The sequence below is a fragment of the Jaculus jaculus genome, chromosome 3 (genome assembly GCF_020740685.1).
Source record: "Jaculus jaculus isolate mJacJac1 chromosome 3, mJacJac1.mat.Y.cur, whole genome shotgun sequence".
Lineage (NCBI taxonomy): Eukaryota > Metazoa > Chordata > Mammalia > Rodentia > Dipodidae > Jaculus > Jaculus jaculus.
Window position 1 is genome coordinate 30,942,497 of NC_059104.1, and position 26,239 is coordinate 30,968,735.

The 26,239-nt window shown below is 40.9% G+C and overlaps 1 long non-coding RNA gene across 2 annotated transcripts; it reads right to left on the bottom strand.

Annotated features, from left to right (window-relative positions):
• Nucleotides 1-63: 63 nt before the first annotated feature.
• LOC123459372 lies at nucleotides 64-26,134 on the bottom strand. Of its 2 annotated transcripts, none has more exons than XR_006636256.1 (4): nucleotides 25,959-26,134; nucleotides 23,100-23,210; nucleotides 16,068-16,234; nucleotides 64-353 (listed from the first exon to the last, which is right to left on the bottom strand). It is a non-coding gene; the product is annotated as an uncharacterized LOC123459372 (long non-coding RNA). The 2 variants fall into 2 exon arrangements; XR_006636257.1 differs by lacking the exon at nucleotides 25,959-26,134 and adding an exon at nucleotides 25,285-25,618.
• Nucleotides 26,135-26,239: the final 105 nt, after the last annotated feature.

Sequence of the window (26,239 nt, forward strand, 5' to 3'; positions counted from 1 at the left end):
TTCACCTGGGTACTGGAGAATGGAACCTGGGTCCTTTGGCTTTACAGACAAGCACCTTAACCACCAAGCAGCCTCCCCAGCCCAAAGAATGCTTTTTGAGTTAGTATTTTCTTCTGGTTACTATTATTATTATTATTATTATGTGTGTGTGTGTGTGTGTGTGTGTGTATGTGTGTGTGTGTACGCAGGCAAGAGGTCGATATTGGGCGTCTTCCTCATGTGCAGTTCACTAATTCACTGACCGCTCACCGGTGCTATGAGAGGAGCCAGTCAGCAAGCCTCAGGAACTCTCTGCCTCTGTATCCCCATACTGGGGTCACAGGTGGGATATCATCATGGTGGGATATTTGCTCCTGGAAGTTGGAAAATATGGTAAAGTTCGACTTAGTTCCTTGTCTTATTGGTTGCTCACATGTAAGAAACTGTTACAGATGCAAACATTTGAGAAAAACCAACTAACACATTTTGTAAAAACCAATGGGCTTTATGGAATTTTTTTTAAATATTTTTTTATTATTTATTTATTTATTTGAGAGTGACAGACACAGAGAGAAAGACAGATAGAGGGAGAGAGAGAGAATGGGCGCGCCAAGGCTTCCAGCCTCTGCAAACGAACTCCAGACACATGCGCCCCCTTGTGCATCTGGCTAATGTGGGACCTGGGGAACCGAGCCTCGAACCGGGGTCCTTAGGCTTCATAGGCAAGTGCTTAACCGCTAAGCCATCTCTCCAGCCCGCTTTATGGAATTTATAATAAATATTTTATTACTATTTTCAGGGTTGGTGCTCTGTGATTTTTATATTGGTTAAGCTTATATATGCATTTATCTGTAATATTTGTCTTCTAGAAAGCCAATTATTAAACTTTAGCTAGTACTATCCCCAAAGACAGGATAGGGAGGTTTATACATTACTATTCTCATTGCTGTGTGACATAATACCTGGCAAAAACAAGTTAAGGAAAGAAGGCATTATTTTGCCTCATACTTTTTTTCCTTTTTCATTCTTTTTTTAACCTTTATAATTTTTAACTTTTAGTTTATATAAATTACAGCTGGTTATTCTCTTTTGTCCCCTTGCCCCAGCTCCCGTTACCCTGGAGGCCCTCCTCAGTGGGATTGTGGTATTCACTGTGGGGTCATGAAGGCCTCAGTCAGTCTCTGGGAGATAACAGGGGACTGTGTATTCCTACCCTCTGTAGCTCTTACAATCTTTCCACCCCTGTTCCACAATGATCCCTGAGCCATGGCAGGTCTGTTGACAGTCTGATTTAGTGTTGAGTTCTCTGTAGCCTCTGGATTTGTTTTGATAGGTTTTGATTGATCACCATGTTTGTCACCATCAACCTGGGGCTGGTTGTCATTTTTTAAATTTTTTATAGTTTATTTTTATTAATTTGAGAGTGATAGACAGAGAGAGAAAGAGACAGACAGATAAAGAGAGGATGGGTGGGCCAGGGCCTCCAGCCACTGCAAACAAACTCCATATGCTTGTGCCACTTGTGCATCTGGTTTATGTGGGTCCTGGGGAATTGAGCCTTGAACTGGGGTCCTTAGGCTTCACAGGAAAGTGTTTAACAGCTAAGCCATTTCTCCAGACCTGGTTTTCATATTTTGCTTCAGACTTTGAGAGTACAGTCTATCAAGCCACTGAATTGCCATGTGTGATGGTGCACACCTTCAATTCCAGCATTTGAGAGACTGAGATAAGAAGATTTGCCTGGAGTTTTTGGCTAGCCTGGGGCTTCAGAGTGAGCTCCACGTGAGCCTGGGCTAGAGTGAGACCATACTCAAACAATCCGAGAGAAGAAAGAAAGGAAAAAAGAAAGAAAGGAAGGAAGAGGAAAGAAAGGAGAGAAGAAAGGTGGGAGGGAGGGAGGAAGGGAGGGAAGGAAGAAGAGATAGAGAAATGATTTCAGCAGGAGTATAAGCCAACTAGATTCATCTGCGGTTATGATTGTGTGTGTGTTAGAGAGAGAGAGAGAGAGAGAGAGAGAGAGAGAGGGAGCGCTAGAGTAGTTAAGAAACAGAAACACACAGAGAATGCTGGTGCTCTGCTCACTTCCTCCTTTTTATTTAGTCTATGATCCCAGTCCATGGGATGATGCTGCCCACATTAAGGTTACATCTTCTCTACTCAGATAAATCTTTCTGGAAACACCTTCAAAGACATATTCAGAGATTGTGCTTTCATGGTGAATCTAAATCCAGTCAAGAATTCTAAATCCAAGTCTGGCGTGGTGGTGCACGCCTTTAACCTGAGCACTCAGGAGGCAGAGGTAGGAGGATTGCTGTGAGTTGGAGGCCACCCTGAGAATACACAGTGAATTGCAGGTCAGCCTGTGCTAGAGCGAGACCCTACCTCGAAAATCAGAAAAAAAAAAAAAAAAAAGAATTCTTAATCTAGTAAAAATAAAGATCATAGAAAACAAGCTGTTAAGTGAGTTCAGGAAAAATATTGACCCCTTGGACTGTGAGCACTCTGGGAACAGCAGGTATAGGCAGAGGCTATCATTTATCTGCCTAAAAAGTGCATTGATTCTCTCAAAGGAATATAACTGTAATGAAGCCCTTCACCAGGAATCTCATCATCATTGACAGAAAATCAACTTCACTCACAGAAGAGACTAGAGGTTGACACCTTGCCCCCATAAACAATCACTTGACCTATTATCTAAAGATACTGGTTACCTGAGTGATTTTGTACCTGCACAAAACACCTGTTACTCTCCACACACTGCTCTCCTTGCCTTTCCACGTCTCATGTGGCTGGTGATTCAGCAGTCTCAGAACTTATTGTTTCTTTCTTTCTTTCTTTTTTTTTTTTTCTGAGGTAGGAGCTCACTTGGGTCCAGGCTGACCTGGAATTCACGCTGTAGTCTCAGGATGGCTTCAAACTCACAACGATCCTCCTACCTCTGCCTCGCTTGTGCTGGGATTAAAGGCGTGCGCCACCACACCCGCCCGGCTAGAATTTACTGTTTCTGTAGCTCAGGATGCTGTGTAAGCCTTAATCATCCGATTCTTTATGGGACTCATTTGCATACCTACACAATTAAATGTTTTTCTCTTGTTAATATGTTAAAGAGGGAGGTCAATAAGCCATTATTTCCTTCTCTAAACAGTTGTTCATTTTTTTAATAAACAAGTTGGTATTTATTTACTCATGTTTCATGTGTGTATTGTGTGCATATGCATATGGGTGAATGTGTGTTGGAGTGTATACACAAGTGTTTGAAGGCCAGAGGTTGACATTGGGTGCTGTCCTCAGTTACTCTCCATTTTATTTTTATTTTTAAATTTATTTCATTTTCCCAAGGTAGGGTCTCACTCTAGCCTAGAATTAACTGGAATTAACTAGAATTAACCTGGAATTAACTATGTAGTCTCAGGGTAGCCTTGAACTCACAATCCAACTACCTCTGCCTCACAAGGACTGGGATTAAAGGTGTGTCACCATGCCCTGAATTTCTGTTTTTAAGAAGTAATTTTTGGGCTGGAGAGATAGTTTAGTGGTTAAGTGCTTGCCTGTAAAGCCTAAGGACCCTGGTTTGAGGCTCGATTCCCCAGGACCCACGTTAGCCAAATGTACAAGGGGGCGCACGCATCTGGAGTTTGTTTACAGTGGTTGGAGGCCTTGGCACGCCCATTCATTCTCTCTCTCTCTCTCTCTCTCTCTCTCTCTCTCTCTCTCTCTCTCTGCCTCTTTCTCTTTCTGTCACTCTCAAATAAATAAATAAAATAAACAAAAAATATTTAAGTAATTTTTATTTTAAGAGGTATTTTAAATTTGTGAGCAGAACAGTGGAAGGGGCATGTCAGGGCCTCTTACTACCATAAGCAATCACCGGATGTATGTGCCACTTTCTCCTCTGGTTTTATATGGGTACTGGAAATTGAACTGGGGCTGGGAGGCTTTGCAAGCAAGTGCCTTTTACTGCTGAGCCATCTCTCCAGGCCCATGTTTGCTGCTTTAAGCCACTAAATTTTGGAGTAATTGATTAGATGGCAATAGATAACTAAAACTAATACTAAAGTAAAGACTATTCTTTGCTTTTATTAATCTTCTTGGCCTCAGGGAATCAGTATCTTAAGACTAACATATAGTACATGTGCCAACTTTGTTGAAAGAAGAGTTTCTCTCCAAAGATTACTTCAAACTAAAGTTTATTCAGTCAGGATTCAGGGGTTTCACAGTCAATATTACTATTCTCCACTTGCTTAATCTGCAGGAGAACCAGTTCTTTTTTTTTTTTTTAACAGCAGAATTTGCACTAATCCCTACTATAATTTTTATTTATTATTTATTTATTTGAGAGCAACAGGCAGAGAGAGAAAGAGGCAAATAGAGATAGAGAGAGAATGGACGCGCCAGGGCCTCCAGACACTGCAAACTCCAGATGCGTGTGCCCCCTTGTGCATCTGGCTAACATGGGTCCTGGAGAATCAAGCCTTGAACTGGGATCCTTAGGCTACACAGGCAAGCACTTAACCGCTATTTCTCTAGCCCCAGGAGAACCAGTTCTTGATTAACTTCCTGTGCCAGAGTTTCCAACATAGTTCAAAGTCTTATGTGCACCGATTTATTTATTTATTTTTGGTGGGGGTATGCTGAGGATAGAGTCCAGGACCTGTGCTAGGCAAATGCTCTACCACTAAGCTTATCCCACCCACGGACTCACTTTCTCCTGTTTTTCTTGACAAGGACTTGGCTCGACAGAAGGTGACAGATGCTTGAAGTTGTAAGAGAGAAGGAGTTATATATATATATGTTGCCATGTCTCAAGAATTTCCTATATAAAAATATTTTAAAAGAAATATAGTAATCTAGCCAGACATAGAGGCACATGACTTTAATTCTAGCACTAGAGAGACAAGCAGTAGGATGGCTATGAGTTCAAGACCACCCTGAGACTACATAGTGAGTTCCAGGTCACCCTGGGCTAGAGCAAGACCCTACCTTGAGAAACAAACAAAAAGATATTAATCGTTTTATTGCTAAAATAAATAATGTCAATAAAAGTTGAACAGGATTTGAAAGCATATATTGTATGACAAAAGGGCAGAATAGCAAATCTCATGTAATATACAAATACATACACACATGTGTGCAAACACACACACACACATATTTGCTTTTCAGTTTAAATATTTTTTGTGAACAAAGTACAAAGACTGCCCAACATTTCTTATACTAATGCCTTTGGACAATCAGTGAAAATTTTAAGACATTGATTCCAAATGTAATGCTTTCTGGTTTTGGGGTTTTTTTAAATATACATCTCATACCTACCAAAACAAAAATGATTCTAATGTCCAAAGCATTTGCCAATTGAATTCATCATTGGATGAGTTTCTATGACTTAAGTATCATAGGAAAGGAATAAACTTGGTTAGTGAAAATAATGAGTTTGCTTTGAAAAAGACTGATTTGAGATTCCTGGAAGACATATAAATGAGGACATTTAGTAGGAAATTAAGATGGTTGAGGCAAACTTATATAAAAGTTATAAGAAATATATATGTCCTTCATAATCATAATAACATACACAGTTGATATTATAGGATTACATGAGGTACCCCAGGGATAATGTTTAGAGAGAGAAAATGACCAGAAATGGAATTCCAGGGTACATCATTTAATAAATAGGAAATATGAAAGATAGACTAATTGAGAGGGAAAGGGGGATATGATGGAGTGGAGTTGCAAAGGAGAAAGTAAGGGGAGAGGGAATTATCATGGTTTAAAATGTCTATAATTATGGACCTTGTCAATAAAAATACAATTAAAAAAGTAAGTAGGAAATATTGTTTAAGTAGGGTGTTTTGAGAAATAGAGGGTGAGTTGGAGCATGGTTTTATTGAATACTATGAGGAAATATTGTTTTAAGACAAATAGATATGAACATTGTTGTCAAATGTTACAGTCAAGCAAAAACATGGGATTAAACATGAACATTTGATTGAATCAATGTCATTGATACAAATACTCTCAGGATACAGTGCTCTGGTAAAGGGTGGAGACAATGGATGTGTAATTCAAATTCATGTTGAATTGGAATGGTGGGAAAAGAGGAAGGACAGTACAAACAATGCTGGGCTGTAAAGACAGAAGTAAGAACAGCAGGAAAGCAGCAGCGGCACCAGGCCCACGGTGGCAGCAGGTCCGCGGGGCCACAGCTGCCAGGCTCGGCTTGAACCACAGCAAAAGCCAGGCGAAGGGAGTTTCCATTCACACAGCAGCTCCTTGCAAACTCAAGAAACGTGAAGGATGGACCACAGCTGACCAACAGAGGACCAGATCACAAGGTAGAGGATCTCGTGGACCAGGGGGAGAACTAGAACCACTATCTACGGCCTCCCCTCCCCCACCACAGGCGCAAGTGCCAGCAAACACCAGAGACATGGGGAAGGGAGATCACAGCACTCAGCACTGGTGACCAGAGCAGTGATCCAGCAATCCAGCCAGCCTACTTGAACCCACAGTGCACCAAAGAGGGACCCAAGCAGGAGCACAGCATAACTGAGAACAAAATCATCCCCAAAAGTAACTGTGATTACACCAGGTCAGTACCCACCAAATAAGCCTGGTATATAGGCTTGAACTTGAAGTGCTAATTGCAACATCCATATCAGGATAAATTATATGTTAAATCTGATGGATGCTCAGATTTGCCATTCTCAAATAAGCTATATTTTGGGCTTGTTATTTGTTGCTTCCTGATTTATAGTGGCTTTGTTTCCTCTTCTGTTGTTCATTAGGGAAGGGTCTCACTTGGTCACAAGCTGACTTGGAACCCTCAACAGAACAGAAATCTTAACCTCCTAGTTGACAGGATTAAGGGTGTGAGGATCTGGCTGTCATACTCTTGCTTAAATACTCTCTACTGTTTTGCATTGAATACATACCTTGTTTAGTTAAATTTTAGAACCTGCCTGTATTTTGTTCCACTCAGCCTACTTGAATACTCTTATAGCAGGCAAACCCAATATCTAGGGTCACTTTTGTAGATACTCTGGGAGTCTTAAGAGCCATGGCTAGTACATTAAGCTCCTACCCTGAAGATACATAATATCAGATTGATTGATACATCTAATAATACTGCAGCTAATTAGAAAAATCAAAGCATTAGATTAATCCAAGATACAAAAATATATTCATTATTAATACAAGAAACACCACAAATAAGACAATATAAATCCACCAAAAGTATTAATGTATCAGAAATGACCTCCAGTGAGAATAAGTAAGAGGAAATGCCTGATAAAGATTTCAAAAGAATGATTATAAATGTGCTCAAAGGAGTCAAAGAGGAAATCAAAGGAATGAAAGAGGAAATCAAAGGAATCAAAGAAGACACAGGAAACCAAATTAATGAAATAAAGAGGTCAATACAAGACATAAATAAGGAATTAGAAATAATAAAGAAAAACCAGTCAAAATTACTAACAATGAAGAACACAGTTAATGAAATAAAAAACTCTGTAGACAATCTCACCAGTAGAATGGATGAAGGAGAGGACAGAATATCTAAACTAGAAGACCAGGTGTCAGATCTAATACAGTTCAACAATGAGAAAGACAGACTAATAGGAAAGTATGAATGGTAATTTCAAGATATTCAGGACACTAGGAAAAGATTGAACATGAGAATTCAGGGTCTAGTAGAAGGAGGAGAATTTCACTTCAAAGGCATAGCAGGCATTTTCAACAAAATCACAGAAGAAAACCTCCCCCAAATTGGGAAAGGGATCCCAATGCTGATACAGGAATCCTTTAGAACACCAGCCACACAAAACCTGGAAAGAAACCATCCTTGCCATATTATAATTAAACTGCCAAACACACAAACCAAAGAAAATATATTGAAAGAAGTTAGAGAGAAAAATCAAGATACATACAAAGGCAAGCCCATCAGGATCACAGCAGATTACTCAACACAAACTTTAAAAGCCAGAAGGGCTTGGGGTGATGTATCCAAAGTTCTGAAAGATAACAACTGTCAACCAAGGTTACTTTATCCTGAAAAGCTATCCATTCAAATAGATGGAGAAATAAGGACATTCCACAACAAAAGCAGACTAAAGGAATATTCGAAGACAAAATTAGCTCTACAGAAACTACTTGAAAGAATCCTTCATGCTGAAAAGAAAGAAAAGCACACATATAAGGAACCTGGAAAAAACAAACTATACTCAAATACTAGTTAATACAAGGGAACAAAGGTAAAATTGGAAGAACTACAAAAAATGGCAAAAATATATATGCATCTTTCAATAATATCTCTTAATATTAACAACATCAATGCCCCAACCAAAAGACAAAGATTTCTGGACTGGGTTAAAAAGCAGGATCCTTCAATTTTTGCCTCCAAGAAACTCACCTTTCAGCTGGGCATGGTGGTAATTGCCTTTAATCCCACAACTTGGAAGGCAGAGGTAGGAGGATAGCTGTGAGTTTGAGGCCACCCTGAGACTATCTAGTGAATTCCAGGTCAGCTTGGACCAGAGTGAGACCCTACCTCAAAACAACAGCAACAAAAAAGAAACTCACCTTTCTACAAAGGATGGACACTATCTTATCTTAGGGTAAAAGGTTGGAAAACAGTATTTCAAGCAAATGGGCCTAGAAAACAAGCAGGGGTTGCTATTCTAATATCTGACAAGGTAAACTTCAGTCCAACATCAGTTAGGAAAGATAAGGAAGGTCACTTTATATTGATTAAGAGCACACTCCAACATGAGAACATTACAATCCTAAACATACATTACAATCCTAAACCTAACATGGGGGCTCCCAACTTCATCAAACAAATGCTATTAGAAGTAAGGTCACAGATAACACCAAACACAGTGATAGTGGGTGACTTCAACACCCCACTCTCATCAGTTGACAGGGTATCCCAGCAAAAAATAAACAGAGAGACATCTGGACTAAATGAGGTCATAGAAGAAATGGACCTAACAGATATATACAGGACATTTCATCTAAATACTGCAAAATACACATTCTTTTCAGCAACACATGGAAAATTCTCTAAAATAGACCATATATTAGGACACAAAGCAAATCTTAACAAAAACCAAAAATTGAAATAATTCCTTGCATTCTATCAGGCCAGAATGGAATCAAACTACAAATCAATAGCAAGAAAAGGTATAGAGCATACACAAAATCTTGGAAACTAAACAATACACTACTAAATGATGAATGGGTCAATGAGGAAATAAAAAAAAATCATAGAGTCAAATGACAATGAGAACACAATATACCAAAACCTTTAGGACACAATGAAGGCAGTTCTACGAGGGAAATTTACAGCTTTAGGTGCCATAGCTGGAGCTGGGAAACAAGTCAGAACCATACCCAAACACAAGCCCACTCTCCAATATCAAGCTACCATCAATCATGGGGTACAAGAGGGCCTACACCTATCAAACTCTCTATCAAAAAAGTAAGTGTTATCTCAATTTTCCGGGTGCTAACTTACTCTTCATTGGACAATCTGCTTCTCTTTTTCAGATAGATGCAGATCCTAAGGAGAGAGTTGCCCCAACATACCTCAAAAGGGGCCCGACTGAAACTAAGGACAATTGGCGAAACAAGCAAGGGTGATGTTTTCCTGTGAACCGGATACCAGCACAAAGGGGAAGGAGACCAACACAGAGAAAAATCAACTCCTACCAAATCAGAGAGCCAGAGCCTCAGAGGCCCCCAACACCTCAGCACTGAAGCAGACCAAAAATGAACCCAACATGGCTCAGGGAAATTTTGCAGAAGAGGGGGCGGAAAGAATGTCAGAGTCACATGTTGGGTCATGATTTGCAGAGACATTTATCATATCAATAACTGTGGGCTAACTCCACAATGCACGACCCATTTATATCAACAAGGAGGGTCCAATGGGAGGGGGTAGATCATAGATGAGCCTAAACAATGGTACCAAACTGCCTGTATTTGCTGAAAAGAAAACTAATAAATTAAATTAAAAAAAAGAAATTAGGAGCCAGGTGTGGTGGCCTACACCTTTAATTCCAGCACTCAAGAGGCAGAGGTAGGAGGATTGCTGTGAGTTCGAGGCCACCCTGAGACTCCATAGTGAATTCCAGGTCAGCCTGGGCTGGAGTAAGACCCTACCTCGAAAAAACAAAAAACAAAAAAACAAAAACAAACAAACAAAAAAAGAAATTAGGAAGGTTCAAGTAAATGACCTAATGGTTCACCTTAAAGCCTAGGAAAAAGAACAAGGCAAACAAAAAATCAGTGGACAGGAAGAAATAATAAAGATTAGGGCAGAAATTAATGAAATAGAAACAACAATAACAACAACAAAAAAGCAATCCAAAGAATCAATGAAACAAAGAGTTGGTTCTTTGAAAGGATAAACAAGATTGATAAACCCTTAGCAAATTTGACCAAAAGAAAGAGAAAAGAGACACAAATTAATAAAATTAGAGGTGAAAAGGGCAGCATCACAACAGATACCAGAGAAATTCAAAAAATCATAGGGACATACTATAAAAACATGTACTCCACTAAGTATGAAAATCTGAAAGAAATGGATGATTTTCTTGATTTATATGACCTACCTAAGTTAAATCAAGATAAAATTAATCACTTAAATAGACCTATAACAAGTATGAAGATCCAAGCAGTTTTCAAAAATCTCCCAACTAAAAAAAGCCCTGGCCCAGATGGATACACTGGTGAATTTTATCAGAGCTTCAGAGAAGAACTAACACCATTGCTTCTTAAGCTTTTAAACAAAATAGAAAAAGAAGGAATTCTACCAAACTCCTTCTATGAAGCCAGCATCACCCTGATAACAAAACCAGGCAAAATAGAACAAAAAAAGAAAATTACAGACCAATCTCCCCATGAACATAGATGCAAAAATTCTGAACAAAATATTGGCAAACAGAATACAAGAATATATCAGAAAAAATCATTCACCCTGACCAAGTAGGCTTTATCTCAGAGATGCAGGGATAGTTTAACATAAGCAAATCGATAAATGTAATATATTATACAAATGGACTGAAGGACAAAAATCACATGATCATCTCATTAGATGCAGAGAAAGGATTTGACAAAATCCAATATCCCTTCATGATAAAAGTACTACAGAGACTGGGAATAGAAGGAACATATCTCAACATAATAAAGGCTATTTATGACAAGCCTACAGCCAGCATATTACTAAATGGGGAAAAACTAGAAGCTTTTCCAGTAAAATCAGGAATAAGACAAGGGTGTCCACTGCCCCCACTTCTATTTAATATAGTTCTGGAAGTCTTATCCATAGCAATAAGACAAGAGACGCACATAAAAGGGATATAAATTGGAAAGGAAGAGATCAAGTTACCATTATTTGCAGATTACATGATTCAATGCATAAAGGACCCTAAGGACTCTACCAAGAAAATGTTAGACCTAATAAACACCTACAGCCATGTAGCAGGATATAAAATAGATACACAGAAATCAGTAGCATTCCTATATGCTAACAACAAACACAAAGAGAATGAAATCAGAGAATCACTCCCATTCACAATTGCATAAAAAAATAAAGTACCTTGGAATAAACCTATCCAAGGAAGTGAAGGATCTCCACAGTGAAAACTTTAAAACACTCAAGTGATTAATTGCAGAACACTAGGGAATGGAAGAACATTCCTTCTTCCTGGATTGGAAGAATCAATACTGTGAAAATGGCAATCTTACCAAAAGCAATCTACACATTTAATTCAAAATTCCAATGGCATTCTTCATGGAAATAGAAAAAAAAATACAAAAATTTACTTGGAACCACAAAAAATCTCTAATATCTAAAACAATACTGAGCAATAAGAATAAGGCTGGTGGTATCACCAGACCTGATTTCAACCTATACTACAGAGCTATAGTAACAAAAGCAGCATGGTACTAGCACAAAAGTAGACATGTAGATCAATGGAACAGAATAGAGGACCCAGATGTAAGTCCAGGTAGCTATAGCCACCTGATATTCAACAAAAATGCCAAAACTACTCACTGGAGAAAAGACAGCCTCTTCATCAGATGGTGTTGGGAAAACTAGATGTGTATCTGTAGAAGGATAAAACTAGATCATTCTCTCTCTCCATGAAGAAGAATTAAGTCCAAATAGATTAAAGACCTTAACATCAGACCTGAAACTCTGAAACTGCTAGAGGAAAAGGTAGGGGGAACCCTTTAACATATTGGTCTTGGCAAAGACATTCTGACTATAACCCCAATTGCTCAGGCAATAAAGCTACAGATTAACTGCTGGGACTTCATGAAATTACAAAGATTTGTGCAGCAAAGGACACTGTGAATAAAGCAAAAAGGCAACCTACAGAATGGGAAAAAATCTTTGCCAGCTATACATCTGATAGAGGATTAATATCTAGGATATACAAAGAACTCAAAAAAATTAAATGATAAGTATTCCAACAACCCAGTTAAAAATGAGTTATGGAACTAAATAGAGAGTTCTCAAAAGAAGAAATACAGATGACATATTATCATCTAAAAATATGTTCTACAACCCTAGTGAGATTTCATCTACTCCTTTCAGATTGGCTACCATCATGAAAACAAATGACCATAAATGCTGGTGAGGATGTGGAAAAAGAGGAACCCTTCTACACTGTTGGTGGGAATACAATCTGATTCAGCCATTGTGAAAATCAGTGTGGAGGTTCCTAAGACAGCTAAAAATAGATCTACCATATGACCCAGCTCCTAGCTATATATCCTAAGGACTCATCTCATTACCTTAGAGATACTTGTTCAACCATGTTTATTGCCGCTCAATTTACAATAGCTCAGAAATGGAACTAGCCTAGATGTCCCTCAACTGATGAGTGGATAATGAAGATATGGTACATTTGTACAATGGAGTTCTACTCAGCAGTAAAGAAAAATAAAGTTATGAAATTTGCAGGAAAATGGATGGATCTGGAAAAGATTATACTAAGTGTGGTAACTGAGGCCCAGAAAGGCAAGCCTTGCATGTTCTCTCTCATATGTGGATCCTAGCAACAGATGATTGGACTTTTTTATGAGTAGGAAGAAAACTCAGTAGCAAAGGCCAGTAAGCTAGAAAAGAGATATAAAGCGAAGAGAAAGGAAGGGAGGGGGTACTTAATAGGATGGTTTTATATATATGTAAGTAGAAGAAGGAAGATAAGAGCAGGCGCAGTGGTGCCTCCTCTTGATGGGAATGCTCATCTATATGCAGTAGCTCAAATGCTGGAGAGTTTCCACCTTTCACAAAAGGGTGGGTGCTGGCCCCCATCTGGTCCCCAGTATGGACTGGTTCTCTTGTGGTTATATTCTCTGAACTGGACAAATACCAATGGTGTTTTCAGTAATTTTTTGACAGAAAGACCTCAAGCATGCCAAAACAGCTACAACTTGAAATGTTACCCTCAGCCAAGTACTGTGACTGATGCCTATAATCCCAGCACTTTGGAGGATGAAGTAGGAGGACTGCAATGAGTTTGAGACTAACCTGGGCTACAGAAATGCGTTCCAGGTCAGCCTGGGCTACAGTAAGATCTTGTCTCAAAACACACACAAAAAATAATGTGCTATTAGTACATTGGGCTCTATTTAATACCACATAAGGAGAAGGAAAAGTGATTACGTTTTAGAAAAGCAATCAAATAAAAATATGTAAAACCAAATTCAAACTAAAACCAATTGAGGGCTGAGGAGGTTGCTCAGTGGTTAAAGGTATACGTTTGCAAAGCCTGATGACCTGGGTTCAATTCCCCAGTATCCACATATGGCCGGATGCACAGAATGGTACATGTTTAGAGTTAGTTTGCAATAAGAGCCCCAGTAGCTCTCTCTCTTTCTTCTCATAAAAAAAAAGTTGGAAGTTAAGGGGCTGAAGAGATGACTCAGTAGTTAATGTGCTTGTTTGTAAAGCCTGATGGCCTGAGTTCAATTTCCAGTACTTATGTAAAGCCAGATACCCATGAGTCTGGAGTTCGTTTGCAGTGGCAGGAGGCCCTAGCATGCCCACACTTTCTCTCTCTTTTTCTCCCTTTGCAAATAAGTAAGTAAAACTTTTATTAAAGTTAAAAATAATTTCATTAATATGTTTTATATAACAAAACATATCAAAAATATAATTGTTTAAAATTTATAAGAATTCAACCAGGGGCTGGAGGGATGGGCTCAGCAATTAGAAATTCAGCCTGGCATGGTGATGCACACCTTTAATCCCAGACTTGGGAGGTACAGGTAGAAGGATCACTGTGAGCTCCAGGTCAACCTTGGCTACAGTAAGACCCTAACTCAAAAAATGGCAAAACAAAAATTTAAATTTAAATAATAATAATTTTTTTTATTTCTGAAGCTCTCCAGCTAATGTTTTAAAAGTATTTTTCACTTATATGAGAGAGAGGTACAGTGAGAAAGGCAAGAGAGTGAATATGGGCACTCAAGGACCTCCTGTCATTGCAAACAAACTACAGACACATGCATCACTTTGTGCATCTGACTATGTGTTGACTGGGAAATCAAACCCAGGCTGTTATGCTTTTCAAGAAAGTGCCGTTCACTGCTGAGCCATCTCCCCAGCCATTCTTTCTTGTGGCTGTTGTTAAATTTTAAATATATCTTATAATTAGCATACAAGTTTCCTTATAGCATTTTCATACATATTTAGTTTTGGTTGACTGACACCTTTTACTTTTTGTGGTTATACTAAATACCTGAAGTCTGTATATTTTACACTTAATGCATACTGAAATTCATAATAGCTAATGGCCACACTGTGCTGGTAGTTATGGTAATGGGTAGCACAGCTTTCAGACCACATGTAGTGTCTCATGAGAGCATTTAATGATGCCTGATATCTGTTATTCTGATGCGATTGCTTTCCTTGGTGCAGGTTCTGGCCCTCAAAACAACAGGCTTGAATTTCAGAATCTGTACTTAGGTTCTATATTGTTACTTTTGCAGCATTCTGTCCTAAGGCTAATGGGAACCAAGAACAGCATGCAAAGGCAAACCTTTTTCATAAGAATTTGTTTGCTGGAACCCCTGCAAGCAATTTCTTAGGAATCATGAGTATGTCAGCATGGAAATATATTTTTTTTTTCTTTCTTTCTTTCTTTCTTTCTTTTTTTTTTTTTTTCAAGGTAGAGTCTCTCTCTAGCCCAGGCTGACCTGGAATTCACTCTGTATTCTCAGGATGGCCTCGAACTCATGGCAATTCTCCTACCTCTGCCTCCAGAGTGCTGGGATTAAAGGCATGCACCACCACGCCTGGCTTTTTTCAAAATTTTTATTAACAACTTCCATGATTATAACAAATATCCAATGGTAATACCCTTCCCCCACTTTCCTCCTTGAATATCCATTCTCCATCACATCTCCTCCCCCTCTCAATCAGTCTCTCTTATTTTGATGTCATGATCTTTTCCTCCTATTATGATGGTCTTGTGTAGGTAGTGTTGGTACTGTGAGGTCATAGATATCCAGGCCATTTTGTGTCTGGGGGAACACGTTATAAGTAGTCCTACCCTTCCTTTGGCTCTTACATTCTTCCCGCCACCTCTTCCGCAACAGTCAGCACGGAAATATTAACTTGTCATGGAATCCCAAGGTGGAAGTTGGTGTATCTGCTTTCTTTTGGGACTGTTTTGAGGTATTTATTCAGCCTGGAAATCACTGTGCAGCTGAGACTGACCTCTTCCTCTTTCAGCTTGCTTCAGCCTCTCAAGGGGTAGGATTCCAGGCATGAGCCACCATGCTAGGCTGAGCCACGTATGCTCTGGGGAGATTGCCCAGTGGTTAGAGGCACTTGCTAACAAAGCTTGACAGCCCAGGTTCAACTGCCCTGCCACATATGTAAAGTTGGATGCAAAAAAGTAGCACAAATGTCTGGAATTTGTTTGCAGCAAGAGATTCTGACATGCCCACACACACATACAAATACAAATAAATAAATAAATGTCAGAATTAGATAATGAAATGTATTTTGTAGTATGACAGATGAGGAAATGCCCAGAGTTTTAATCCTCACTCAGAGCTGCCAGACTTACCTAGGTCTTGAGCTTCCTTCTCCAGTGTTCATTCATGCAACAATCCTGAGAGCCTAGGGTGTAGTACAAACTTCTCCAGGCACAGGTGACAAAGCTCTCAGCAAGACTGGCAATGCCACTGCTTTCATATAATGTGGATTTTAGTCTTCAAAGATGCAACTTCCTGCCTTAATAAAATTTTAAGCATTTCTTATTATGGAAACTTTAAGCATATACAAAAGCTGAAAGAAATATAATTTTCCATTGCCCAGTTTCAACAATGGATTCATAGCCCATCTTGTTTCACTGATACTCTGTTGTCCCTTTCCCTCATTTTCAATGACGCTGGCAGCTCAGATATCACCTCATTTCACTGACAGATGATTTTTTATATTACATGTTCCATAGCACATAGTTGCATAGGTATAAAGCAGGTGAGACCTTACCTCAAAAAAAAAAAAAATTAAGCTCTCTTAGAAATAGGAGGTGTGCTCATGTTTTTAATTCATCCTGTTACACTTAAAAACCTTCAGTGGGTTCTCACCATATTTATTTATTTATTTTTGAGGTAGGGTCTCACTGTAGTCCAGGCTGACTTGGAATTAAGTATGTACTCTCCGGCTTATTTTGAACTCATAGCAATCCTCCTACCTATGCCTCCCAAGTGCTGAAATTAAAGGTGTGTGTCACCACGCCCAGCTATTCTCACTAAATTTTAAAGAAAACCTAGTCCAAAAAAATTTTTTTTTTTCCGGAGGTAGGGTTTCACTCTAGCCCAGGGTGACCTGGAATTCACTATGGAGTCTCAGGGTGGCCTCGAACTTACGGTGATCCTCCTACCACAGTCTCCCAAGTGCTGGGATTAAAGGCATGCGCCATCATGCCTGGCTGTAGTTCAAAAATTTTAAATGAAGAGCCGGGCGTGGTGGTGCACGCCTTTAATCCCAGCACTTGGGAGGCAGAGGTAGGAGGATCGCCGTGAGTTCGAGGCCACCCTGAGACTCCATAGTGAATTCCAGGTCAGCCTGGGCTAGAGTGAAACCTTACCTCAGAAAAAAAAAAAAAAAAAAAATTTAAATGGCATCTCTAAATTCCTTTCTTCTACCCAACTTGAAATCCTCCCACTTCTTTGGCCTTGTTAAAGATGTTGGCTCTTCTTGGTCACAGGAGCAGCCTGAAACGTTCCTGTCTGTACTTTGTTTCACATGGCTAACTTCTGTTAATTCTTTACTTTTCCTCATTACTTAAGTATCATGTCCTTAGAGAAGTTCTCCTTTGAGTCCTGTCTACAATGCTTCAGTGACCTATATCTCCCTCTATTGTCTTTCATATTACCCATCATAATTAAACACTATGTCTACATGATTACTTTCAAATATCTTTCTTCTCTAGTAAGCCATAAGCTCCACTGGGCAGATACTGTTTATTTTTGTTCTCCATTGTGTTTTCAACAAGCATTGGAAATCGAGTAGACCTCCAGCAAACATCTGCTATCTGAATGGAATGGAGTCAGCAAAATACAAATGTCTGTTAAGGGGAGTACCTGATGAAACAAGGAGGTCAGAAGGGATTAAGTTTGGAGGATTAGATGGAAGGTAAACTATGTGTATATTAAAGAATAAAATAAACATGAAATCAATATCAAAGAGAGTCAAAGGCTTGTTAAATGGTTATCTTAGGGGAGATCATATTCAGTTGAGGTCACCGAGGGGTGACTGACTTCACAGAAGGGATAGATGGATGTTCAGATTTTTATTTTTAAGTTATAATCTCACTCTAGCCTAGGCTGACCTGAAACTCACTCTTTAGTTCCAGGCTGGCCTTGAACTCATGGCATTCCTCCTACCTCTACCTCCCAAGTGCAGGGATTAAAGGCACACACCACCATGCCCTACTGATGTTTAGATTTTAATATTTAAGTATTTCTTTGAATTTATGAAAACAGAGCGAGGTGGCTGGAGAGATGGCTCAGCAGTTAAAGGCACTTGCAAACCCTGATGGTCTGGGTTTGATCCCCCAGAACACATGTAAACCCAGAATACATCTGGCATTTGTTTGCAAGTGGCAAGAGGCCCTGGTGTGCCCAATCTTATTCTCTCTCTCCCTGCTTTAAATAAATAATAAATAAAATACTTACGCAACAGTGAATTGGGAACGATTCAATTTGTGTCATCTAGGAAGATGGTGATTGATAAGGAGTTAGATGTGCACAAAGGTTCCTGGAGGGTAGTGCCTGTGAAAGGGGAGGAGGGAGCAGGACTGGCCAGGGGAGCCATTGGATTGTTAGTGTAGAGCTGACACAGCTTCTGTCACTCCACTGAGGAACTCTATGCTGTGTTCAGTTTTTGGCTAGTGCTAGTCTGGGAGAAGAGTTATGCTGGAAATAGTGAAACCTTGCCTTGAAAGCTGAGGTAAACTTAAAATGAACAGCTGGAGGTTGTTGGCTAGCTACATGGACAGCTGGACAATAATCCTTTTGTGAAAATTCTTTATTTGAGAGGGAGTGAGAGATAAAGAGGCAGGGGTGGGGGAAGGAAAGAGGGAGGGAGAGAATGGACACACCTGGGCCTCTAGCCACTGCAAACCAACTCCATACATATGTGCCACCTTGTACATCTGGCTTTAGGTGGGTACTGAGGAATCAGACTTGGGTTTTTAGGCTTTGCAGGCAAGCACTTTAGTGGCTAAGTTAAGGCTAAGTTTTTTCTTTTTGTAATTAAGGTGGGGCAAGGGAAGGAAGTTTGTTATGGGAGAAGCCAGCGCTACGGAATGCCAGGGAGGTGTTTTCCTGGGGCTCAGACACATCGCTTTTCTTCCAGATCCTCCCACCCCTCACCACAGTCACCTATTATCCAACCTCCCCAAGCCCCACAGCCAGCCCGAAGCCCGAAGAATGTACAAGAAACATACGGGGAAGAAGACAAGGGAAAAGCTTCCAGCTACCGACATTTCTCGGGAAAAGGTGGAGGGGCTCACACAGGGTTCCTGCATCACTTTTAAAGTCGGGTATCCATCATCCCAAGAGGATTCTGGTCACATCTGTCTCTCCATCAAACTTCCCTCATCCCGCCCAGGGTCCACTTGATGCTGTCCCAGCAACCACTGGCTCCCCATTCCCCATGGCAGCCTACCCCATCCTGTCCCAAAGGCCCTGGCTCACCCTGGTGACCCAGAGCACCATGGCTCTTCCTTTCTTCCAGGCTTGAGTTTTAATTTTATTTTTATTTTCTATTTTTTGAGGTAGGGTCTTACTCTAGCCCAGGCTGACCTGGAATTCACTCTGTATTCTCAGGGTGGCCTCGAACTCACAGTGATCCTCCTATCTCTGCCTCCTAAAGGCTGGGATTAAAGGTGTATGCTACCCTGGCTCCAGGCTGAGTTGTTATACAAGACTCTGAAATCACCATTGTGAGGAACAGGATGAAATCCATCAATGGAGGGAGAGAACTGGAGAATGTAAAGAGGAGTTGAGCACACTGAATACTCCTGGGATCAGGCCACTAAAGGAAAAAAAAGAAATTAAGAGGTACAGGCCTGGTGGAAGATATATTGTTCTCTGGCCTGTCTGAATTCTTCTCTCCTGCATATCTCCTTCAATAAATAGTTTTTGCTGTTTCACAGGTTGTATTGTTAGGAGACACAAAGGAATAAGCTTGAATCTCAAACTTAAAGAGCTCACATTTGGAGCTAAGAAAGATGAGAAAACTAAATAAAATATTTTAACTTCTACAGGCCAGAAACCAAAGGGCAACTACTTTTGTCTAGGGCTAAGATGCCAGTGAGGAAATGGCATTTGAATGAGGAAAATTATTCTGAGCAAAAAGAACAGCACAGGGCCTTGAGAGACCAGAAGATGTTGAAGAACTGTGAAGTATATAACAAATACTGAAGATTCCATACTGCGTATGTTACTGAATAGAGAAAAGTAGTACATTATGGTTATTTTAGTCTTCTCTGGGTAGTAGTAGTTGTTGCATTAGCTAAGCTTCTAAACCTTGCAAGGTAGGGTCATGTGATAAATCTTAGTAAATACATGAGGGCTGGGATATGGCTCAGTTGGTGGAGTGCCTGCCTTGCGCTCACAAAGCCCTGGCTTCAGTCACCAGCACTGCATCAACAGGGAATAGTGGCCCACTTCTGTACTCCCAGCACTCTAGAGGTGGAGGCAGGAGGAGCAGAAGTTCAAGGTTATCGTTTGCTACACAGAGTTTGAGGACAACTTGGGCTATAAGAGAGCGATTGCAAAAAGTTACAAAAGAGCCAGATGTGGTGGTGCATGCCTTTCATCCTAGCACCCGGGAGGCAGAGGCAGGAGGACTGCTGAGAGTCTGAGGCCAACCTCGAACTACAGAGTCAGCGCCAGGTCAGCCGGTGCTACAGTAAGACCCAACCTTGAGCCCCTCCCCCAAAAGATAATAACAATAATAAAAGATTGAAACATAAACACATGAATTTGATGAGCTTTGTTTAGATATGTTATAGTGCCACTATTGATGAGTTCCATGTTGATGAATCAACTATATATATATTTTTAATTTATTTATTTGAGAGTGACACACAGAAAGAAAGACAGATAGAGGGAGAGAGAGAGAGAATGGGTGCGCCAGGGTTTCCAGCCTCTGCAAACAAACTCCAGACACGTGCGCCCCCTTGTGCATCTGGCTAATGTGGGACCTGGGGAGCCTAGCCTTGAACTGGGGTCCTTAGGCTTCACAGGCAAGCGCTTAACCGCTAAGCCATCTCTCCAGCCCTGAATCAACTATATTGAATAAAGTGTCTTTAAATAGAAACACACAAAACCAGATCATTTATTAACTGGCAAAAATGCTGTGACTAAATGCTCTCAGAACCTCCTATATTACCTCTTGGAGCAATGATTCCTTGCATATTGTTAATTCATTGGCTGTTTTATAGAACATAATTACCATCAATAAGGAAAATTTAGTGTATGTCTTTTCTTTTTTTTCTTTTTCTTTTTTTTTTTTGGTTGTCAGAAGTAGGGTCTCACTCTAGCACAGGTTGACTTGGAATTCACTATGTGGTCTCAGGGTGGCCTCGAACTCACAGCCATCCTTCTACCTCTGCCTCCCAAGTGGTAGGATTAAAGGCGTGTGCCACCACACCCGGCTGTCTTGTATTTTTTAAAATTTTATTTATGAGAGCGAGAAAGCATGAGAGAGAGAGAGAGAGAAGGGGGGGTGGATAAGGGTGTGCCAGAGTCTTTAGCCACTGCAAATTCCAGATGCATGCAACACCTTGTGCATCTGGCTTATGAGGGTTCTGGGGAATGGAACCTGGGTCCTTAGGCTTCCCAGGCAAGTGCCTTAACCATTAAGCCATTTCTCCAGCTCCAGGAGGGAAGTTTTTATTTTGGCTTACAGTCTTGAAGGGAAACTTCATGATGACAGGGGAAAACAGAGGCTGTAATCACCTCTGCCACAGCAGGTAGAAAACAGCATGACAGTGAGCTGAGCTCTGGTGAGGGGAGGCTGGCTACATTTCAAAGCCTGCTCCCAGAAATACGCCTTCTCCAGCAAGGTTCCACCTCCCAGACTGCCACCGGCTGGGGACCATGCATTTGGAAGACACGAGTTCATGGAGGCCATCTGACTCAAATCTCATTTTCTTCTAGTACTTCTTTATTTTCCCCCCTCTGATATAAGCATTTGGTTCTAGCTGGGCTGACCTGTATTTCACTATGTAGTCTTAGGCTGGCTTTGAACTCACAGTGATTCTCCTACCTCTGCCTTCTGAGTGTTGGGATTAAGGGTGTTCACCACCATGCCGATCTTTCTTTTCTTTCTTTCTTTCTTTCTTTTTTTTTTTTTTTTTTTTTTTTGGTGGGGTAGAGTCTCACTCTAGCCCAGGTTTGCCTTTGCCTCAAATTCATGATGATCCTTCTGAGTGCTGGAATTAAAAGCATAAAGCTGCACTCCTGGCAAGGGACTATTGGTGAAACAGGGAACTCAAAGCTACAGTCAACTAGGAAACAACAGACAATCATATAATTGCAAAAATAAAGTAATGGGCTGGAGAGATTGCTTAGTAGTTAAGGCGCTTGCCTGCAAAGCAAAATGACCCTGGCTTGATTCTCCAGGGCTCACATAAGCCAGATGCACAAGGGGACGTATGCATCTGGAGTTCGTTTGCAGTTGCTAGAGGCCTTGGTGCACCTATTCTCTCCCCTGCCCCCGACTAGTTCTGTATCTCTCTCTCAAATAAATAAAAAAATTTAAAAAATATTTGAAAGGTACTGTATGAGGTTTCTAAGAAAAAAGGAAGAGGTTTGACTTAGGGATTAAACAATATGTTGTATCCTCAAGACCACGGAGAAGCAGTTAAGGGAGGAATTGACATGATTAGATCCAAGTTATAGAATTATTGCTATGAAGTTATAATGGCGAAAGCATCTTAAGAGACTAAATTGTATATCACAGAGATTAAAAAGCTGTTACTGGGCTGGGGAGAGAGCTCCGAGGTTAAAAGCACTTTCCTGAAAAGCCTAATGGTGCAAGTTTGATCCCCCAGTACCCACATAAAGCCAGCTGTACACAAATGGCATATGTGGCTGGAGTTCACTTGCAGTGGCAGGAGGCCTGGTGTGCCCATTCTTTCTCTCTCCTTGAAAAAAAGGAAATATGTAATCTTAAAAAAAAAAAAAAAAACTGTTGCTAGGCTGGAGAGATAGCTCAGAGGTGAAGAGTGCTTGCTTGCAAAGTCTAACGGCATGAATTCAATTCCCTAGTACCCACATAAAGCCATATGCACAACAAAGTGGAACATGTGTCTGGAGTTCATTTGCAGTGGTAGGAGGGCTGGTATACCCATTCTCTCTTTCTCTCTCTCTAATAAAGTAAGGAAGGATAAATATTTTTAGAATGTTGCTATCATTTAGAAAGAATAAGAGAAAACTTTAAACATCCTGGTAAGAGTAAAAAAAACACAAGAACTATCAGTAATAGTGATATCAGTGAAGGATGGGCAACATTTGAAGAGTCAAAAGAAGACACATAGGCATTCTTTGTAGCAAATAACACAAGCAAATAAATTTACCTGGAGGCTATTTGATAGAAGCCGTGGAAGGCTAGAGTAGAGGACTGGAGTTACAGAGCAGTTGGTGATGAAGTTGAAAATATTGGCAGAGTGAGTGGCTGGGCAGCAAGGCTAGACAATAAAATATGACTTTAGGTTATCTCAGCAATATAAAATTTACAAACACATTTTATTATATATAATCTAAAATTTACCATTTAAAAATATTTACTTGATTATTTTCAAGCAGAGGGAGTAGGGAAGGTAGAGGGAGAGAATGGGAAGGCCAGGGCCTCCAGCCTCTGCAAATAAACTCCACACACATGAACCACTTTGTGATCTGGCTTTACGCGGGTACTGGGGAATCGAACCTGGGTCTTTTGGCTTTGCAGGCAATCACCTTAACTGCTTAGCCATCTTCCCACCCTCAAATTTACCATTCTTAATGTACAATGACATTAGACATAGTCAAATTATTCAACCATTAGTACCATCAACTTCCAAAACATTTTTATAATCCTAAACTGAATCTCCACACCACTGAAAACAACTCCAAATTTTCCTATCTGCCTGCTTCTCACCCTTCACTCCTGGCAGTCACCACTTTACTTTCTGCATCTTCTGCTACCTCTAGATATCTCTGTAAGTGGAATTATACATGTTTGTCCTTTCATGTCTCACTTTAGTTGGTTAAATCACTTTAATCAACACCTTGAGTATTCATTAGCTTGAATATAAGTTACATGTGACTCTAGAGTGCTATTTTAGAACAAATGTCTAGTTACATACTTGATAATCTTTCCACTTAATGCTGAAGGACACTTCACTCTAGTAATTATAGATGCAGAGTTCATAGGAATAATTTAGTAGACTACTCTCTCTCATCAAGAACGTTTTTGTTGGGCTGGAGAGATGGCTCAGATGTTAAAAGTCACTTACTTGCCAATCCTTATAGCCCTGATTCGAGTCCCCAGTACCCACATAAAGCCAGATGAACAAAGTGGTACATACCTTTGGGGTTTGTTTGCAGTGACAAGAGGCCCTGATGGAGCCATACTTTTTCTCTCAAACTCTCAAATAAAGAAAAAAAGTGTATATATATATATATAATATATATATATATATATATATATATATATATATATTTTTTTTTTTTTTTTTTGCAAGGAGAAAGAGAGAGAGAGAGACTGAGAGAGAGAATGAGAATGAGTGTACCAGGACCTCTTGCCTCTGCAAATGGACTCTAGATGCATGTGCCATTTTGTGCACATGGCTTTATGTGGTTACTAGGGAAGTGAACCAGGGCTGTAAGGCTTTTGCAAGCAAGTGGTTTTAACTGCTGAGCCATTCTTCCAGGCTCTCCCAACTCTCTGTAGCTTGTGAACTACTTTCGTTCCACTGTGGCTCATGAGCTTTACTCTTTGCTAGCGTGTTACCTAAAAGCATGTAATAGGCAGGAATCAAATTTGATGGACCACCCATGATCATTTGGTATTTTTAAGGTTAGGCATGTAGCTCAGTGTTTAAAGGAACGTGTTTGCAAAGACTGCAGGCCTAGGTTTGATTCCCCAGTATCCTCGTTAAGGCCAGATACACAATGTGGTACATGTAGATCAGTTCATTGCAGTGGCAACAGGCCCTGATGGACACATACACTCTCTCAAATAAATAACTTCCTTTTACTTATTGCAGGTGCGTATGTATTTATTGGTGCACTAGGGTCTCTTGCTGCTGCAAATTAATGTCCATTGGGGATTTATGTGGGTGGCGGAAGAATTGAACCCAGCCTTACATTCTTTGAATGCTAACTGCTGCTGAGCCATCTCCCCAGCTCCTGAAAGCTTTTTTTTTTTTCTTTTAAAAAAATATTTCATTTATTTGAGGGGGAGGGTAGGGAGGGAGAAAGAAAGAGAGAGGGAGGAATGGAGGGAGAGAGGAAGAGGCAGATAGAGAATGAGCCTTGCCAGGATCTCCAGTCACTGCAAACGAACTCCAGCCGTGTGCGCCACTTTGTGCACCTGGCTTACATGGGTATTGGGGAATCGAACCTGGGTCCTTATGCTTCTTTAAACACTAAGCCATCTCCCCAGACCCTGAAAGTTTTTTTTTTTTTTTTGACATGATAATTGTGACAGTTGACTATGTTGCAAGCGAAGACCCTCTAACACATAACAAGACTATCTTTGGTTAGGGAAGGTTTTCTCACCTTGATTTTGGGGAAAAACTGTTGTACATTAGGACTCTGCCAAACAAGGCAATTAATTTTGGACTGAGGACCCCCCCCCCGCCCCCCACAAGCGCTCTGCAGGTCTGTGTCACTGAGTTGGATCAGACCAGGCTGCGTTTATCGGTCAGGTGCTCGTAACAACACACACAGCTTGTGACATCGGTAGTACTGAGGCACACCAGGGAGCTACCCAGGGGGGTCATCCGGTGGCCCTACCCGCAGGTTCGTCCCAGTTGAGCTTGGCATGGCCGGCCCTTAAGAGGACAAACGGGGGAACTCGCACATTTTGAAGTGAGCGGCTTTCGGACAGTCCTCGCAAAATAAGAAAGCGACTGTAGTTAGCCCTTCAGAGAACCAAAGGGGGCGTGGGTGGTGGCGTAGGGAGGGAAAACAGCACGGGGGGGAGGGGAGCATGCGCGCGCATGCGCACGCAACGGAACCATGCATAGCCCCAGTACGCTCTCGGCGGAACCTACGTCTCTTCCCAGCAGGCCTTGGGAGTCACCGCGAGACTTCCTCCATTCTCGCGAGATTTATCGGCAGCCATCTTCTTGGGGGTGCTGGGAGCCGGGAAGACCCCCGAATCGTTCCCATTGAGCTGCCCTTCGCTTTTTAAAAAAAATTTCGTTTTTTCTTTTTTATTTTTTCCCTACCTCTCTCTTTCTTGACTTTTGCTTCTGACCGCCTTGCCAAGTCAGCAGCAGGAACAGTCCCGTAGGGGAGAGCGTGGAAGCCCGGGTGTAAGCGCGTTTTGCGCTCTTCTTTCGGGAAGCTTCTCTGGGGAGCAAGGCACGGGGGAGGGCCCGGGCGAACCGTTGCCGTCTCAGCCTGGGCCCCGGGGTCTGGAGCCGGGGGTGGGGGGAGGCGTGGGGGAGAAGCCGCGGGCACCCCGTGGGCTCGCGGCCTACGGCGGCGGGCCCCGCCGAGCTGCTCC